General features: G+C 48.6%; 1 pseudogene; it reads left to right on the top strand.

The window, feature by feature from the left end:
• Positions 1-8,326: 8,326 nt before the first annotated feature.
• LOC122099256 overlaps positions 8,327-19,859 on the top strand; it is a 71,628-nt pseudogene continuing 60,095 nt past the window's right edge.

Raw genomic sequence — 19,859 nt, 5'->3', positions numbered from 1 at the left:
TATAACTTGTGGAGGAGATGGGGAAAAACAAGTCATTTAAGGATTCAGGTGGACCTGTTGCAACAATGAGAAGTACAAACTGTCATGTCAAAAATGAGCTTTACAATGTCGGTGGGGGGGAAGCTGGGGAAGGATTGGGTGGGGAGGGAGGGGGGAGGCTGGGAAGGGAGGTGAAGGGTAAACAAAGGAGGAGGCTGCAATGCTTGATAAGAAATGTATGCATTAACTTACCCATGTAATTGTAACCCCTCTGTACAGTCTGTTCACAAATAAAATAAAATTAAAAAAAAAAAGAAAATAAAATAGAAAAACCTTCAGGAACAACTTCACATCCAGGTCCAGGAAAACCAGTCTCCGTCTTCAGAACATGGAGCAGCAGGAACAAAGGCAGAGTTCGGAGGAGAAAGCCTAGGATCAGCAGGAGATCCCTGAGACCCCACGATGTGCATGTGTGTGGGATGGACAACCAGAGGAAAAGCTGGCCCTGCTGTGGGACGCTCTCCACAGGGTGAGCAGTGAGAAGGAGGAGCTCAACAGCATCCTGGACTCAGAGCTGCAGATGAAGAAACATCTGTGGGAACAGTTGAATTGCTCAGAAAAGAAGATAGAGAAATGGATAGTGGTGGCTGAGAGAGCCAAGCAGCTCCGGAGCAGCAGGAGCAGTCCCTGGGACATGGCAGGAGTTCGGAGCCTCCTGTGAATGGCACATTGTCTCCAATGAGCGACTGTGGTCTGAGAAGGAGGTCCTGCAGCAGCACTTAGAGAGGCAGACCCAGCTGCTGGAGCAGCTGAAGCAAGTGCAGGGCTCAACAAACTGGAGGGACCAGGTGATGTCCCCGAAGTGGCAGGACACTCTCAAGTGCCTGGAAGCCACCAGATCACAGGAGGAGTGCCTGCAGGTCCAACTAAGCTTCCTGGCTTACCCTGGGAAGGGGAAGGCATGAGCCCTGGATAAGCAAAAGGTAAGGAGGTGAATTCCCCCCCCCCCATGTGACCACCAGAGAGGATGGAGATGTTCCCCAGACCAAGAGTGACATGGCTCTGAGAGTGTTCTTGGAGGATGAGATCCACAGGGGGAAACTCCTGACACAAGAATGGCGGTACCCCCTGACCAACCCAGCAGCTCAGTGCCAGACTGAGCTGGAGCCACAGGCCCTCAGCCCCATGAGCTGCCACCACAGCATGCGTGGGATTGGGAAGTGAGTCACGAGCATCTGAGAAGAAAATCTGCTTCGTCCATGACCTGCCTGATGAGGTGGACTTCAAGAGTCCAGCAGTTGAGCTCCACCATTGATGCAGCCAGCTGTCAGCACACATCCAAACTATCAAGGAGTCCCTCATGGTGTGTAAAGAGCAGATGTTGGTCCTGAATGAGCTGTGTTGGGAGAAAGCCCAGTGCATGCACTGGCTGTCCCAGGAGAAGATCGAGAAGAGGAGAGTTTTGCGGAGCTGCTGTCACTCCTCGCCAGGGAAGGCACAGACAACAGTCTCCAGATGCCAGCACAGGCTGAGCCTCCCACCCTCCTCCCCAACACTGCTTCAGAAGCAACTTGAAGACAGCATGGAGACTGCCAGAGGAGAGGTCAGGGTTCCCGACCCCATAGGGGACTCTCTCAAGGAGTATGTCCTGCCCCAGATGCCCCACATCCAGATCCGCCCACAACTCCCAGGCTCAGGGTAGGAGTGCTCCCTCACTTTCTCCTGTAGATTGATGCGGATGATGACTCTCTATGTGACATACTGACTCTCAAAAGCCTTGGCAGCCACCAGAAGTAGGTGACCAAGTGGCTTTCTCTCAGGCCTCCATCTGCCGGGCAATGGGAAGGTTAAACTGGGGGTAGGGTAGGGCAGAGGCTGAAGGGAGTTGGCCCAAACTCAAGGGGCATCTAATGGCCCATTGGTGGCCAGGAAAGAGGTCTATGTTTTACTTATCACAAAGAATAAATTGTTTTCAAAGCAAACAACAACAACAACAACAAAAAGCCTAAAAACAAAGATTTGTTCTTCCAGCCCTGGGGCTTGAACTCAGGGCCTGGCCACTGTCCCTTAGCTCTTTTTGATCAAGGCTATCCCCTCAACCCCTTCCAGCTTTTTCTGTGTGGAATAGAACCAAGGACTTCAGGCATGCTAGGCGAACACTCTACCACTGAGCCACATTCTCAGCTAGGATGATTTTTCCCCCTCCCAAACCCATATGGCCATTCCTCACTTAAATAGGAAGTAGGGGCTAGGATGAATATGAAGCACAAGTCTGGTTCACCCCGCCCCCTCTTCCCACATCCTGAGTTGAAGTTTCTCTTCTATCATATAGGGATGAGAGAAGGAGAGGGGAGTCCCAAGAGAGTACCAACAACCGTGGCCCCTTGAGTCCCACATCCTACCCCACACAAGTGGTCCTCCAGATTGTGATCTTACCTGACTCAATGTGAAGTCTACACTGTCTCCCCACCACTGCAAGGCTCAGGATGAAATAAAAGTCAGCCCAGGCCTCAGCCCACACCCAAAGTGGAAGCTCCTAGTCCCAGACCTACTTCCACCTCTGACTGCCCCTAGTTAGGCCAGACCCAGCATTCACCACTATGTTGGTGGTGATGACCTCATGGATGCATTCCAGGAAGAAGATCTATGGCAAAGAGCAGAAGCAGCATGGTGAGCAGGGCAGAAGGATGTGGGGTGGTTGCTCTGGGATCTTCCTTGGAGCCCTCCCATCCAGCCAGACCCATGCTGACCCAAAGCACGGACAAGGCCAGCTGGTGAGACGAGATGGAGAAGCACAAGACTAAAGGAGGTACTGCTTTGTCTTGGAGGACTTGATTAATTCCAATTATAATTAATTCCAATTATATTTGGCCCATGCAAATCTCAAAGACAGCATGCAATGCCTCTCTGTGTTGTTTTTGGCCGTAAGCACTGTCCCTGAGCTCTTTTTCTCAAGGCTGGCACTCTACCACTTGAGCCACAATGCCACTTTTGTTTTCTGATGGTTCATCGATTAGAGTCTCATACACTGTCCTGCCCAGACTCGCTTGCCACCGTGATTCTCCAGATCGCAGCTTCCTGAGTAGCTAGGAAGACAGGCATGAGCCACCTTTTGAAGGCATCTTGGCAAGTCTGTAAAGAAGCTCCTAAGGGCCTGGATAGACCATGACCCAATCAAGGAGCTGGGATGGGGGAAGGTTGACCTTCTAGCCATTCTGTTCCCCCAAAATTGAAGATGCCAGGTGATGTTGTATGCACCAAACACCTGGGCCAGCAGCCACCAGGCTTAGTGGGGGAAAAAGTAGAGAATACCCAAAGACTGCAGTGTAGAAATCTCTGATTTTGCATGCATGTGGTGTGTGTGTTTGTGTGTGTGTGTGTGTGTGTGTGTGTGTGTGTGTGTGTATGTGTGTGTGTGTGTGTGTGAACTCAGGGCCTAGGCTCTATCCCTGAGTTTTCTAGCTCAAAACTAGTGCTGTGCCACTTGAGTCACAGCCCCACTTGCTTTTTGATGGTTAATTGTAGGTAAGAAGAGTCTCAAGGACTTTCCTGTCCAGAGTGGCTTTGAATCATGAATGGGGCCCCAGGGAAGCAAGAGTAAACACAACTCTCAAGTACAATCCCTATGGTGGGCCACTCCTGCCCCCTGGTGGCCACACACGGAACATGCGGTCCCATGCCATTATCCTCTGGAGTTCAATTTGGGCAAGTTACTAGGGCCAAGCTGACTTTTGCTCACCCTCATTGCTGATGCCAGAGCAGGTCTGTTCCACCCTAGGCCAAGAGAGCTCCAGGAGGCCCAGCTTTCCAGGGACACAGGGAAGGGAGAGGTCAGCTCCAGGCTGAGCTAAGAGCCTTTGCCCACAGATACCCCAACTTGCCTTACTTATCACCATAAGACCTGGCAAAGAACAACCCAAAAAACCAAAATTGGAGCTGTGCCTCCAAGTGGTAGAGCTCTAGCATTGAACCAAAGAGCTCAGGGACAGGGCCCCCAAGCTTTGAGTTCAAGAGCCCCAGCTGACTTCCCCCATAAAACACAGCTTGTCTAAATGTGAACTAGTAGGATTTGTGAAGTGTTTCTGAAGAATGGTGATACTGAAGAAAGCACCCTAATTCTAATGACAGCTGAACTTGTAACATATAGCTATGTGCTGAGTCCTTCACAGGGCACTATTTACAGGGTCCTTCCCTCATGGGAGCTATGTGCTGAGTCCTCAAAAAGGTGCTGTTTGCTGAGTCATCCCAAAGGGTGCTATGTGCTGAGTCCCTGAGAAGAGTGGGCCATCCTGGGTTGTTTTTTTTTTTTTCATATTTTTTTTGGTCCGGTCATGGGTCCTGAACTCTGGGCCTGGGTGCTGTCCCTCAGCTCTTCAGCTCAAGGCTACAGTGCCACTCCTGGCTTTTTTCTTTTTGCTTATGTGGTGCTGAGGAATCGAACCCAGGGCCTCAGGCATGCAAGGCAAGTGCTTTACCACTGAGCCACCTTCCCAGCCCCATCCATCCTGGGTTTTTTAAAGAGGGCTTTGTGCTGAGTCCATTATACATTATATATATATTGTATGGTGAGTCCTTCAAAAGGTGTGGTGTGCTAATGCATCCTAAAGGGTCCTGCTATGTGTGAGCCCTTGAGAAGAGAGGGATGAGGTGTATTTTGAGTGCTGTGTGCCAAGTCCTTTACACAGGGTGCTCTGTACTGTCCTTCAAATGGTGCTGTGTGCTGAGAGCTCCCACAGTGTGGTATATGCTGAGTCCTTCAAAATTGTTCTGTGTGCTGAGTTTATCCAAGGAAGCTGTGCACTGGGTGTTTTACACAGCGTGCTTCAACACAGGGTGTGATGAGTCCCTGGAAAAGAGTGCTATGTGCTGAGTGTTTCAAAGCGGCCATGCACTGAGTCCTTTACACTGTGGGCTATAGACTCCCTCCTTCAAAGGGTGCTGTGTGCTGAGTACTCTACCGAGCATACTACATGCTGAGTCCTTCAAAGGGAGCTGTGTGCTGAGTCATTTACACAGGGTGCTTTGTGCTGAGTCATCCCAAAGGGTGCTATGTTCTGAGTCCTTGAGAGGTGGTTATCCCCAACACTCACACACACACACAAACACAAACACACATACACACACCAGTGTCACCATGCACCTGCTTGGTGTGTGGAGTGGAGGGGGATGGAGGAGAGTCTCCTCCACTGGTGGGGCTGAGGGGAGATTCGATCCCCTGGGCCGGTACTGGGGGTGGGGGTAGTGCTTAGCTGAGGTAAGGCTGCAATTGCCATGGTCTAGAAGCCTCAGGGCTCGGTCAGGGATGCAATTGTGGCCAGGAGTGGGTGGCGGGGACCAGGAGCACACTTTGGTGGCAGCAATGGCCAGGGTCCCAAGGGGGCAGAGGTGCGTGTACAGCAGGGGCGGGGTGACCCAGGAGAGGAGTGTAGGGCCCAGGGAGAACTGGGAGAAGAGTGAGCACGAGCACTAGCAGGAGCACAAGCACCAGTGGAAATGGCTTCAGTGGCTGGCTACTGCTGGGATGATAGCATGGGTCCTGGCCGGGAGCGCAGAGCATGCGGAGCCTGCAAGGCAGGCACTTCGCCACACGCAGCCCCTCGTATGCGCCCAGCCATGGTGGCCCTGAGTCTGAGGTCCCGGTGCGGGGAGCACGGCAGAGGCAGTGGCTACTGAGGCGGTGGCGGCCACAGGTTAGGAGGCCGCTGAGGCTGCGGTGGTGGCTGAGGAGGAGCAGAGGCTGTGCGCAGCTCCACCATGCGCCCCTGCTGTGTTTCAAATATGGCGCTGCTGGCTCGGACCCGCGGAGTCTCTAGCAGTCACCTGGCACAGCTGTTGCGCCCCTGGCCTGCTTGTGGCCCTGACTTGGTTCCGGCCCTTGGTCCACAGACGGCGCGCACCCGGAGTCACAGCCTACAGCTTCTCCCAGCAGCACATGTGAGTGGCCGACCTGCGCTCACGCACCCCACAACCCCCCCTGTAAACCCCGTCCCCCACTCTACCCTTCCTCCCCACCCTCGCGGACCTGGACCCTTGCCTCTTGCCTCCCCCATGCCCCACAGTCTGCCCTGGCTCTGCCACAAATGCACCCCAAGGGTGGGGGGTGGAGGTGGGTGTCCACCCGGGAATCCCACCATAATCCCTAGTGGCCAGTGTTCCAGGAAAAGGGGAGCTGCAGGGATGGTGACGTGGGAGCAAAACAGAGCCCCTGGCCTGGAGCAGTGGGAACCACACAGCTATGCATCTGCACCCTTCCTCTCCCTGGTGGGAACCTGGTGGATTTAGTCAGAGGTGGGGAGCAGCAAGCCACACCTGCCTTCTTGGTTCTTTTCCCTTTTGCTGGGCAGGGGGGTGTTGGATGCAGAAGATAGGCCCCCGTTGTTGTGTGAGCCCTTGTCTTCTGTGCTCAGTCACCCTTTCACCTGAGGACATTCCCAGAAGAGCCCACTAGAGAGGTGAGGGCACTGGAGTCAGATAGAAGGTGGGTATTTGGGAGAAAAACACTCCCCCTCTGACACACATACAACCGGCCAGTACCCCCAACCCCAGCTGTCAACAGTTCTGACTGGGTGATCACATTTCCCAGTTCTGCCAGCTTCTGCTAGTGCTCCCAGTCCATCTGGTCTCCTTGTCCTCCCCAAGAATTTGCCAAGTTGCCCAGAAGTATGTAGGAGGGAAGTAGGGAGTCCAACCATGTATACAGCCTTTAGGACCCCATCAAAGTCCATAAAAAAAAACCCACCCCAGGTCAGACACCTTTCTGGAGACACCTGCTTTGTTTTCTGTCCAGGCTCTGAGAAGCCATGTGTCTTGGGACTCCATCACCCAGTGTCCAGGCCTAGGGTTTTGGTGAATGGGGAGTCAAGGCTGGTTGTTCCCAATGGGAAGGGTCTGGCCCTGGAGAAAGGGAGAGTCAGGGTGGTTCTGCATTATTAGAGCATTGTTCCCCTTGGGTGAGATCCCCTGGTTCTGACTAGGGAACCCCTGTGCTCCAGCTAGTACATTGCCCAGATGAGAAACCAACAAACTCAGGAGAGACACTGCTCTGAATCTGTGTGTGTGTGTGTGTGTGTGTGTGTATGTGTGAGAGAGAGAGAGAAAGAGAGAGAGTGAGAGAGAGAGAGAGAGAGAGATCATCTTTCTCATTGTACAGTCACCATGTCTAAAAAGAGCAAAAGCATTTTATTTGTGTGTATGTGTGTATTTGTTGTTCTTTTTTCATTAATGCCCAGTATGAGCTCAGCCATAATTTTTGTTTTCTCTTTCACAGTGTCATGGCTCCTTTAGAGAAGGTGTCAGTAGATGTTCCTTTCCACCTCTTTCTTCCCCTTTCCTGCAGCCCAGAGTAGCTGCTGGACCTGCGTGGGTCTCCCCTAGGAGGCCTGTGTGAACCGCAGACCAGAGTGGACACCTGCCCTTCTGTCTTTAGCCAGAAGGCTCATGAGGCTACTGTGATCACAGCTGCACTCTTCCATCCAGACAGGCTGCTCTAGTGTGTATAGTTGGAGCTAATTCAAGGTTGGGAATGAGTCTGCCAAACAAAAATAGGCAACGAGATGGGAGGTAGTAGGGCAGGGGCTGTGAATCTAGGAGAGTCTGGGAAGTGACGAACGGTGTGACATAGCAGATGGTTCACCACGACTGAGGATGAGAGGGGAATCTTACCCAGGGTATTGATGGTGTAAGTGGGCATCTGGGCAGGAGGCTCCGGGCCCCCAATGGTGGCCCCCAAATGGGGACAGTGCCCTGGTGGGTAGTCCTCCCTGGAGTCGTGCAGACTCCAATCTGTGTCCCTCCTGGGCTGTTTCCAGCTGGGCAATGGTAGGCAAGTATGTTCCCCCTGTTGGAGCCTACTTGGGATCAGGACATGGCAGTTAGCTAGGGCTCTCTGAATGCCATTTTCTGTAACCTGCTGTAGGCTGTCTGGAAAGAAAAGGGGACCACTGACTTTGGAACCCTTTAAGTTTGATTGGGACAAGTTGAAATGCCAGCTTTTCCAGGGTTTTTTCCTTGAAGCTGGTAATTTCTACTAATGCTTGGGATTCTGGGTCAAATGAGATGGACCATTTCAGCCACCAAACAATGACATTCAAGCAGCACAAGCAGAGTTCCTAAGCCAGATGGTTTCGTACTATGAACGTTGTGCCTTGACTGCCTTTCGCCAGCAGCTGCCGATTCTCCTCCGGCTCTCTCTAGGGTGATCACTACAGTCGAGGATGTTGTGGGGAGCAGAGATTGTGACCTTGCCATCTGCAGCCTGATCACTGTGAGCAGAGACAATTCCCAGAACCTGTACTGGACTCTGGGAGATTCAGAGACCCAGGATGCCTCAGGGATCCTTTTCTGCAACATGAAAATTGGGGACCGGTTTTGGTGGACCATCCTGTCTGGCCCTAGGGAGTGCAGAGGAGGCCCCTTGAGCCAGGCTATCGCCTCACGACAACCTCGTTCACAGCTGAGTGGGGAATGGAGTGCCACAGAGCTGGTCAGTGGCTGGACAGAGATTTTTGAGAAGATAGGCATCCCAGAGGCACCAGAATACAGTGAGTACATCATGTCTCACGTCCTTGGAACCAAAAGAGTTAAGTGCGGTGGCACCAGGAGGGTGGGAAGACGGAGGAGGGAGAACTGTGGGAGAGCTACATCAGGCTTTACCCCCACCCGGGATGCATCCCTGAGTTGGATGGGACTTTTCTATAGTATTGTCATAGACAGATGCTCATCTATTTATCTAACAAAACGTTACAGTGTGTGCCAGTTCCTGGGGGGGAGAAAGTGGGGGTCATACACGATGAAAGGTTCCAGTGCTGGTTCCACAGCACATGAAGAAATCTTGGTTTGAGCTGGATGCTGGTGCCTCACACCTGTCATCCTAGCTACTTAGGAGGCTGAGATAGGAGGATTGAGGCTTAAGTCCCTGGCAGAAAAGCCTGTAAGACTCTTATCTCCAACTGACTACCAAAAAGAAAATGCCAGAAGTGGATGAGTAGCTCAAGCTCTAGACTGTTGGCCTTGAGTACAAAAGCTCAGGGACAGCACCCAGGCTCTGAGTCCATGCCCAGGAGTGACACAAAGAAAGGAAAGAGAAAGAGAAGAAGGAAGGATGGAGGGAGAAAAGGAGGAAAGGAAGGAAGAAGGGAGCATGCAAGTCTTGGTTTGGAGTCCCTGGATCAAGGGAGCCAACCATTCACAATCTCAGTGGGGACACTTTCAGAGCCTAAACCTAGTGTGTAGGACCAAGCCACTGACCCATTCATGACATCAGCAACTTCATGACATTCAAATCTGAGTGGTCGCTGACTGCAGAGGGAAGCAGCCTCGGGTAGACCCTAGGGCTCAGGGTGGGTCACAGAATTTCAATCTCCCCTGGCTCATGGAGTTTATTTTGTGGTCAGATAAGAAGAAACTGTCCAAAGGCTTAGCGAGGTATAGGGTGAGAGAGTGGCAAGAGGTGGGGTGGCAAGGGATAAGCAGGAAGATGAACAGGGAGGACAATCCCAGATCCAGTGTCTCAGGCCATTGGAGCCATGACCTCAACTGACAACCTAGACTATCAGTGATAGAATCTTCAACCCAGCCACATGCCTATTAAAAGTCCTGGCACTCTGGGTTCACTGTTGACAACCTGGCTGTCATCCACTGTAGGATGCCTGTGCAGTACATCCTTGGGGACTGGCACTTTTTCTGGTTCAATCTGAAGATGACACCCCCAGTGTTCATTCCTCAACCAGAGACAGAGGTAAGCGTGCCACTGGAACAGAACACCCAGGAAATGAGAGCAAGAGTCAGACCCGTGTTGCCCCCAGACTTCATCTAGGGGACTCTAGAGCCCCGTGACTGCCATCCTCAGAGGTAGAGGTGGGTCTCTTTGCTGGCTCAGCCTTTAGTCTAGATGGCAGATGTGGGAGGGGCCGACTGAAGGTCCAGGCTAGTGGGAAAACAGGAGGCACTGGGCTGGGAGCAGGGTTGTTTCTTTGAGGGTACTCAAACCCAGGAATATTACTGAGATGGATCAGCCCTTTTCTCCTCCCTGAGAGAGAGGGACCTAGAGCCCTCCAGTCTGCATCCCTTGGCTGAGAAATTCATTCATTCCCATATCCTTTGTTTGGATAACTAGATCTCACCTGACTGCCCAGTGTCAAGGTAGGACAGTGAGAGATTTTGAGTCCTTGATGAGGTCATGGGATCCTCAGTATGAGATTGTACTTGAATGTCCTGACTTGGTGCATGGTCAGTCCCATCTCAGCCTGCCATGATCTAGGACATAGAATCTAGAGAATCAGAGCAGGATGGGGTCTATTCTGTGAGTCTTGAGTATTATGTGTGAGCTTTGAGCTCCCGTGAACTCACCCGCTTCCTTTTTTTGGGTGGCTCTATGCTAGTAAAAGCTTAAAGCTAGGGCCTGGGTCCCATCCCTTGTTTCATGATCAAAGCTAGCACTCTACCATTTGAGTCACAGCTCCACTTGCAAAGTTTTTGGGTGTTTAATTGCAGATAAGAGTTCTGAATGATTTGCTGCCAAGGGTTGCATCCAACTGCAGTCCTCAGATCTCAGTCTCCTGAGGGGATAGGATGACAGACATAGAAAAGCCTCTTTGGCCGGGTGCCAGTAGCTCATGGCTGTCATCCTAAGTACTCAGGAGCTGAATCTTAGGATCACGGTTCAAATCCAGCTTGGGCAGGAAAGACCCTCAGACTCTTCTCTCCAATAAAGCACCAGAAAATCAGAAGTGGTGCTGTGGCTCAAGTAGTAGAGTGCTGGACTTGAGCTGAAGAGCTCAGGGATAGCACCCAGGCCCAGAGTTCAAGCCCTACAATCAACAAAAAGAAACAAAGTAAAACATCTTTGCCTGCAAAGGACGGTGGAGGTGTGTTTGTGTGCATGTGTGTGTGTGGGGGTGGTGGTGGTAGTAGACATTTAGTGCACTGCTCAGTCATCATTTTAGATGGATTGTCCCAAACTCTTATTTCACGGCAGCCTATTCTTGACCACAGGTGAAGCTCTGGGTTGGATGTCGACCATCGGATCTCAGTCTCCTCATGGGAAAGTTGTGAGTAAATAAGGGACTAATACAGAGAGATCTCTGGAGCAGGGCCAGGCACAGAAGGAGTAGGTGTCAGATACAGTTCTCAAAATTCTGTGAGCATGAGTCATGGAGAAGCCAGGTGACCTCCTCATGACCCCCACTTGACAGGAATCTTGGCCTGATATCTCTGCCATGCTTCCTAGGACAGTGGGTGTTATTCAGTCCACTTCTTGTGGTGGGAAGTCCACTTCTTGTCATTTGTGGGGATTGAATTCTGGGCCTGCCTGATTGCTATCCCTGAGCTCCTCAGAACAAGGCTAGTACTCTACCCCTGAGCCACAGCATCTCTTCTGGTTTTCTGTTGGTTCTTTGAGGATAAGAGTCTCACAGACATTCCTCCCGAGCCAGCTATGAACCACGATCTTCACATCTCAGCCTCCTGTGTAGGTAGGATTATAGGTCTGAGCACCGGCACCTGGCTTAAGTGTAATTCTGGCCCTCTGTCTCTCTCTCTCTCTCACTCTCTGTCTCTCTGTCTCTGTCTCTCTCTCTCCCTCTCTCTTTGTCTCTCTCAGGAATTGGTAGAATGAGTGCTGGAGGAGTTGGCCCAGCATCCCCATGTGGCTGGAACCCAAGGTGGCCCTCTCATTCAGGAGGTGGGCTATGGGTCAGGAGCTGTTTTGCTCAGCCAGTTGAACCAGCTTCATGAGGTAAGCCCCTCTGTGCCCTGGCTAGACTGTGATGGTTATTCATTGTCCATCCCATGAGTCCCTCCCCACATCCCTCTACTACACTGTTGAAGGAAAGTAGATGAGAAGGTGTCACCTTGTCCCCCTGCCCAGCACAATCCAGGGCCTCTTAACCATACCCCCATCTATCTGACAAGACCCTGGCTATAAGACAATAAAAACACTCCAAGTGTACCACCCTTTGCTGGGGAGTGTTGTTTTGGTTAGGGTGGCGGGGTTCAGAGGAAAGACCCCAGACCTGACACCTCTCGGGGGACATTTGTTCTTGAGACAGAGCCAAGTCATTGCTGTGGATAAGGAAGAAGCCTCCATCAGACTGACACAGAACAATGCTCAAATATAGGTAGGCTGTTGAAGTATCAAACCCACTCATGCCTGCTTCCTAATCCCAACAAGGAGGTGTAGTATGGATTGCCCGGCACTGGGCCTAAGGGATTATAAATGGATGGTGGCGGTCAGGAGCTCATGGCTCCCACCTATCATCCTGACTCTTTGGGAGGCTGAGGTCTGATGGTTGTGACTCAGAGTAGCCCTGGCAGGAAAGTCCAGGAGATTCTTATCTCTCATAAACCACCTTCCTCCCCAAACCCACACACAAAAAATCAGATGTGGTGCTGTGGCTCAACTCATAGAGCCTCAGCCTTGAACAAAAGAAGCTCAGGGATAACACCCATGCCCTGAATCCAAGCCCTAGGACTAACACAATCATAAAATAAATGAATAGTGTACATCTTTTATATGACTACCAAGAAAGATGTATTCAGTGTTCTCACTGGTACATGTAGCCAAAGGTAAGGGGCTCCCTTTCATGTTCCCCTAACCCTCTCCTTCTCTCCTTTATCTGTGCAGGCTTTATCTGTTGCAGGACAGAATTCAGATCATCCCCCTGGATGTGACCTTAGGTACCCTCCCTCACCCACCTCCCTTGGCGTCAGGATCCTGGATGCTCTCCCTGCTGGGAGGATGAGGCACAACAGAGATGAGGGTAGGTATCCCCAACACTCACACACATACACACACACAAAGACCCCTAATCCAACTCAGACTAGCCTTTTCCAAAGACACTTAATCTCCTGGGATTAACTGACCTAGGAGAGGAATTTGATCCCCTGTAACTGATTATTTTAACTTGGGCTTGCTAGTTGACAGGAGATAAACGGAAGCAAACATAAACCAAAAAGCCTTTGGTGCCCGTCACCTCTGGATCAGGGTCAAGCCTGACATCCTGGCGACTTGGGAGGCAGAGATCTGAGGATCAAAGATCAAAGCCATCCATAAACTGGAAAGCCAGAAAGACTCTTCTCTCCATGGAACTATCAAAAAGCCAGAAGCGGAGCTGTGGCTCACGTGGTAGAGCACCTGCCTTGAGCAATAAAACTCAGAGAAACAGCTCCCAGATCCTCAGTTCCAGCCCACAAAAAGAAATGGCCCTGTCATGTTGCCCACAGATTGCCCACGCCTCGAGCCCCCTCTCACAGAGTGTGATACAACACCTGCCCCTGGGTGGTGTATAGGGCCTTCACAAATCCGGTGGTGGAATCCCGGCCTTCCCCTTCATGCATTCTCAACCCACACTGGCTGGAGGGCAGAGCCTGACAAGGCTGGCAGCCTGCACAGCGGAGAGGCTCCAACTTTTCCAAGGTGATTAGAAAGGGCTTCTTGGAGACAGCACTTGAAAGGGGGGTCTTGCTTAACAAGGAGGCTCTGAAGGAAGCACAGAGAACAAAGGTGCTACAGATGATGGGCAACATAGCAGAGCGTGTTCATTTCCACCCAGGGCTGCTGGTGAGAGACTTGGTATAGATATGCGAGACTGTCCCAAGACAGGCCTGAGGGGTCACAGAAGAACAGCTATCCAGGGCTGGAATTGCATCCTAGAGGTAGAGGGCTCGCCTAGCACACAGGAAAGCATGGGTTCGATTCCTAGGTCCTACATACACAGAATAATCTGGAAGTGGCACCGTGGCTCAGGTGAAAGAGCACTCCCCTGGAGACAAAGCAAGTCAGGGACAGTGCATGGTCATGAGGTCAGGCCCCAGGGCTGTCACCATAAAACAGTTCTCCCAGTGACCTTTGTGACAGGTAGATGGCTATGCCCTGAAGCTCTCAGTAGATCCATCCTTGCTTTGTGTCTCCTTTGACAGAGGGGAGCTGGATACTCCTTCTGCCCTGGGCACTCCTGGGCCTGGTTATCAGCAACGCTCCCAACGTCTTCCACCGGGACATGATGCAGCTGGTACCAGAAGTCCTCAGGTATCGGTTGGGTGGGGCAGGGGGACATAGGGCAGGCCCCAGAACTCCTAGTGAGTCTGATCCACCCTGGAAGACCAGGCAATCCTGAGGAGGCAGATGGGAGCTTAGAGGGGGTTAGTGATGTGGAGCGGGCCCTTTAATTGCCAGAGCCCCACCCAGATTCTAGCCTCCCTTTGCTTTCCCTGAAGGAGGTAGAGGGATGTTTAGGTGGTAGTTTCTAGAGGACTAGGTGGAAATTCTGAAGGACTAGAAAACTTAAGCCATGAGCCGGTGGCTCACACCTGTCATCCCACACCTGTCATCCTGGCCACTAGGGAGGCTGAGATCCAGAGGATCTTATTTCCCAGTCAGGCAGGAAAGTCCCACCAGAGCCTCATCTCCAATCTCCAACCGGAAGTGACACTGTGGCTCAAGTGGTAGAGCACTGGCTTTGAGGAAAATTAGACATCAGGGACAGTACCCAAGCCCTGAATTCAAGCCCCTCAACCAAAAAAAAAAAAAAACAACCCAAAAAACCAAACAAGAAAGAAAGACACCCCTTCCTTGCTTGTAAGAGATGGTGAAGTAGTTGGGTTTCTGTGGTTGTGAGACCAGATGCTGACCTCACAGTACAGACATTTCTAATAAGTCCCCAGGTTTACCACAGTGTGAAGCCAAAGCAGGGTGGGTGGTGCCTTACCAAGAACTCCAGAGGTTATGGCTATGGTAGGCAGGGAGTGGGTGAATGGGAGCTGGGGTGGGATGATAGTGTCAATTATATGCTCTCTATCCATGGAAGAATGGTTTTGAATGCTGGTGACAAAGTCTGAAGTGTAGGGTTACATTTGGTTTGTGGCTTGAGGAGTTTGGTTTTCCCTTGGTATAAGAAGGTGGCTGCAGAGGAGGCTACAATGCTTGATAAGAAATGCACTCCTTTTATGGCTAGGGAAGTTGAGCATTTCTTCATGTGTCTATTGGCCATCCTTCTTTCTTCTTCAGAGAAGTTTCTCTTTAATTCTTTAACCCACTTATTTATTGGGTAGTTGTTTCTTTGAGGAGTTGTTGTTAGGGCATCTAATTTTTTGAGTTCCAAGTGTATTTTTTTTTTTTTTGGTCCGTTGTGGGGCTTGAACTCTGGGCCTGGGCGCTGTCCCTCAGCTCTTCAGTTCAAGGCGAGCACTCTACCACTTGAGCTACAGCACCACTTCCGGTTTTCTGGTGGTTTATTGGAGATAGGAGTCTCACGGTCTCTCCTGACCGGGCTGGCTTTGAACCGCGATCCTCAGATTGCAGCCTCCTTAGTAGCTAGGATTACAGGCGTGAGCCACCAGCGCCCAGCACCCAAGTATATTTTAGATATGAGACCCTTGTTCATTGTATGGATAGTGAAGATCTTCTCCCAATCCATAGGCTTTCTATTGATCTTGCTAGCTATGTCCTTTGCCATGCAGAAGCTCTGCTACTTCATTCAATCCTATTTCTCCAAACTTTCTTTGATTTGTTGTGTTTCTGGGTCTCTATTAAGAACATTTTGGCACAGAAAAAGCATTCGACAAGATCCAACACCCCTTTATGATGAAGGTTTTGGAAAAATTAGGAATCCATGGAACATTCCTCAATACAATAAAGGCTGTATATGACAAACCTACAGCCAGCATTATACTTAATGGTGAAAAACTAAAGCCATTTCCTCTTAACTCAGGAACAAGACAAGGATGCCCACTCTCTCCACTTCTCTTCAATCTAGTATTAGAATGCCTAGCTACAGCAATAAGACAAGATGCAGACATAAAGGGGATCCAAATAGGGAAAGAAGAAATAAAACTCTCCCTCTTTGCAGATGACATGATCTTGTATTTAAAGAATCCATAGACTCCACTCCCAAATTACTCAAGCTGATTCAAAACTTTGGCAAAGTAGCAGGTTATGAAATTAACCCCCCAAAATCAATGGCTTTTCTGTATGCCAACAATGAGAAAAGTGTGACTGAAATTAGGAAAGCAACCCCACTTGTAATAGCCCCACAAAAAATAAAATACCTAGGAATTAACTTAACTAAAGAAGTGAAGGACCTCTACGATGAAAACTTTAAAATCTTGAAAAAGGAAATCAACACAGAACTTAAAAAATGGCAAAACCTCCCATGCTCCTGGATTGGAAAGATTAACATCGTGAAAATGGCAATACTTCCCAAGGCTATCTACAAATTCAACGCAATACCTATCAAAATTCCACCCTCATTCTTCAAGGAAATAGAAGAGGCAATCCAAAAATTCATATGGAACAATAAAATACCCCGAATAGCAAAAACGCTCCTCAACGGAAAGAACACTGCTGGAGGAATATCAATACCAAATTTCAAACTCTACTTTAAAGCCATAGTAATCAAAACAGCGTGGTATTGGCATAAGAACAGACCTCAGGACCAATGGAATAGAATTGAAAACCCAGAAATGAACCTACAGACCTATAGCCAACTAATCTTCGATAAGGGAGCTAAAACAATACAATGGAAGAAAGACAGCCTCTTCAGTAAATGGTGCTGGCAAAATTGGTTAACTACATGTAGAAAACTAAAGCTAGATCCTTATATATCACCCTGCACCAGAATCAACTCCAAATGGATCAAAGACCTTGAACTCAAAACAGACACTCTGAAAACATTACAGGATGGAATAGGAGAAGCCCTAGGTCTCCTTGGCTCAGGCCGAAATTTTCTGAATAGAGACCCAGAAACACAACAAATCAAAGAAAGGTTGGGCAAATGGGATTGCATAAAGTTTCAGAGCTTCTGCAGGGCAAATGACATAGCTAGCAAGATCAATAGAAAGCCCACGGATTGGGAGAAGATCTTTACTAGCCAAACAACGGACAAGGGTCTCATATCTAAAATATACTTGGAACTCAAAAAATTAAACCCCCCAACAACAAATCCTCAAAGAAACAACTGCCCAATAAATAAGTGGGGGAAAGACTTAAAGAGAAACTTCTCTGAAGAAGAAAGAAGGATGGCCAATAGACACATGAAGAAATGTTCAACATCCCTAGCCATAAAAGAAATGCAAATCAAAACAACATTGAGATATCACCTCACTCCAGTTAGAACGGCAAAAATCAAGAACTTTAACAACAACAGATGTTGGAGGGGATGTGGACAGAAAGGAACCTTACTTCATTGTTGGTGGGAATGTAAACTTGTTCAACCACTTTGGAAAGCAGTATGGAGGTTCCTCAAAAGACTCCACATAGAACTCCCCTATGACCCAGCAATCCCACTTTTGGGCATTTACCCAAATGTTTACAAACAAGACCACACTAAAGCTACCAGCACAACTATGTTTATTGCAGCATTATTTACCATAGCTAAGAGATGGAACCAACCCAGATGCCCCTCAGTAGATGAATGGATCAAGAAAATGTGGTATATATACACAATGGAATTCTATGCCTCCATCAGAAAGAATGACATTGCCCCATTTGTTAGGAAATGGAAAGGCTTGGAAAAAATTATATTAAGTGAAGTAAGCCAGGCCCAAAGAAACATAGGTCCCATGGTTTCCCTTATATGCAATATCTAGTATATGTATGAGTCAAGCGGAAAAGGTCAGATAATGTGATGTTAGGAAAACGATCCCTTAAATATGTATTTTAATGTTTTTTTTCTTTCATGCATGTGTTTCTAACGCATTTATAAGATTATTTCTTTGTTGCTTTGTATGTCCCTCCCCCACAGTGTAACCCCCCGCTTTCACTATATTTGATGTCAGTATAACTTGTGGAGGAGATGGGGACAAACAAGTCGTTAAGGATTCAGGTGGACCTGTTGCAACAATGAGAAGAACAAAATGTCATGTCAAAAACGAGCTTTACAATGTCGGTGTGGAGGGGGGAGGGGGGGAAAGATTGGGTGGGGGGGAGGAGGGAGGCTGGGAAGGGAGGTGAAGGGTAAACAAAGGAGGAGGCTGCAATGCTTGGTAAGAAATATATGCATTATCCTGCCCATGTAATTGTAACCCCTCTGTACAGTATGTTCTCAAATAAAATAAAATAAAATTAATTAAAAAAAAAAAAACATTACAAAAAAAAAAAAAGAACATTTTGGCCTGCGCCAAGGAGACCTAGGGTTTCTCCTATTCCATCCTGTAATGTTTTCAGATTGTCTGCTTTGACCCCGAGGTCTTTGATCCATTTGGAGTTGATTCTGGTGCAGGGTGATATATAAGGGTTTAGCTTTAGTTTTCTACAAGTAGTTAACCAATTTTGCCAGCACCATTTACTGAAGAGGCTGTCTTTCTTACATTCTATTTTTTTAGCTCCCTTATCAAAGATTAGATGGCTATAGGTCTGTAGGTTCATTTCTGGGTTTTCAATTCTATTCCATTGGTCCTGAAGTCTGTTCTTGTGCCAGTACCAAGCTGTTTTGATTACTATGGCTTTATAGTAGAATTTGAAATTTGGTATTGATATTCCTCCAGCAGCGTTCTTTCTGTTGAGGAGCATTTTGGCTATTCCGGGTCTTTTATTGTTCCATATGGATTTTTGGATTGCCTCTTCTATTTCCTTGAAGAATGAGGTTGGAATTTTGATAGGTATCACATTGAATTTGTAGATAGCCTTGGGAAGTATGGCCATTTTCACAATGTTAATCATTCCAATCCAAGCACATGGGAGTTTTTGCCATTTTTGGCTTAAGGTGTCTAGTCCTTCAGACACCTTAAGGGATGAGCCGGTGGCTCACACCTGTCATCTCACACATGTCATCCTGGCCACTTGGGAGGCTGAGATCCAGAGGATCTCATTTCCCAGCCAGGCAGGAAAGTCCCACCAGAGCCTCATCTCCAATCTCTAACTGGAAGTGGCACTGTGGCTCAAATGGTAGAGCACTGGCCTTGAGGAAAATTAGACATCAGGGACAGTATCCAAGCCCTGAGTTCAAGCCCCTCAACCAAAACAAAAAACAAAAAACCAAACAAGAAAGAAAGATACCCCTTCTTTGCTTGCAAGAGATGGTAAAGTATTAGGTTTGCAAATCAAAACAACATTAAGATACTACCTCACCCCAGTTAGAATGGCAAAAATCAAGAACTCTAATAACAACAGATGCTGGAGGGGATGTGGACAGAAGGGAAACTTACTGCATTGTTGGTGGAAGTGTAAACTTGTTCAAACACTTTGGAAAGTAGTATGGAGGTTCTTCAAAAGACTCCACATAAAGCGTCCCTATGACCCACCAATCCCACTTTTGGATATTTACCCAAATGTTTACAAACAAGACCACACTAAAGCTACCAGCACAACTATGTTAATTGCAGCATTATTCACCATAGCCAAGATATGGAACCAACCCAGATGCCTGTCAGTAGATGAATGGATCAAGAAAATGTGGTATGTATACACCATGGAATTCTATGCCTCCATCAGAAAGAATGACATTGCCCCATTTGTTAGGAAATGGAAAGACTTGCAAAAAATTATATTAAGTGAAGTAAGCCAAGCTAAAAGAAACATAAGTCCCATGGTTTTCCTTATTTGAAATATTTAGTATATATATGAGTCAAGCAGAAAAGGTTAGATAAGGTGATGTTAGGAAAATGAACCCTAAGGTTTATATTTAAATGTTTTTTTTCTTTCATGCATTTGTTTCTAATGCATTTATAAGATTATTTCTTTGTTGCTTTGTATGTCCCTCCCCCACAGTACAACCCCTGCTTTCACTGTATTTAATTATGGTATAATTTGTGGAGGGGAAGGGAAACACAAGTCGTTTAAATAAGGATACAGGCTGACCATTGCATCAATGAGAAGTACAAGTTGTCATATAGAAAACGAACTTTACATCTTTGGTGGGGGGGGAGGGTTGGTTGGGGGGTAGTAG

Source organism: Dipodomys spectabilis, unplaced genomic scaffold, assembly GCF_019054845.1.
Source record: "Dipodomys spectabilis isolate Male_0828 unplaced genomic scaffold, ASM1905484v1 ptg000507l, whole genome shotgun sequence".
NCBI lineage: Eukaryota > Metazoa > Chordata > Mammalia > Rodentia > Heteromyidae > Dipodomys > Dipodomys spectabilis.
Note: the sequence above shows the minus strand (reverse complement) of the source record. Positions and strands in the feature narration are given on the sequence as shown.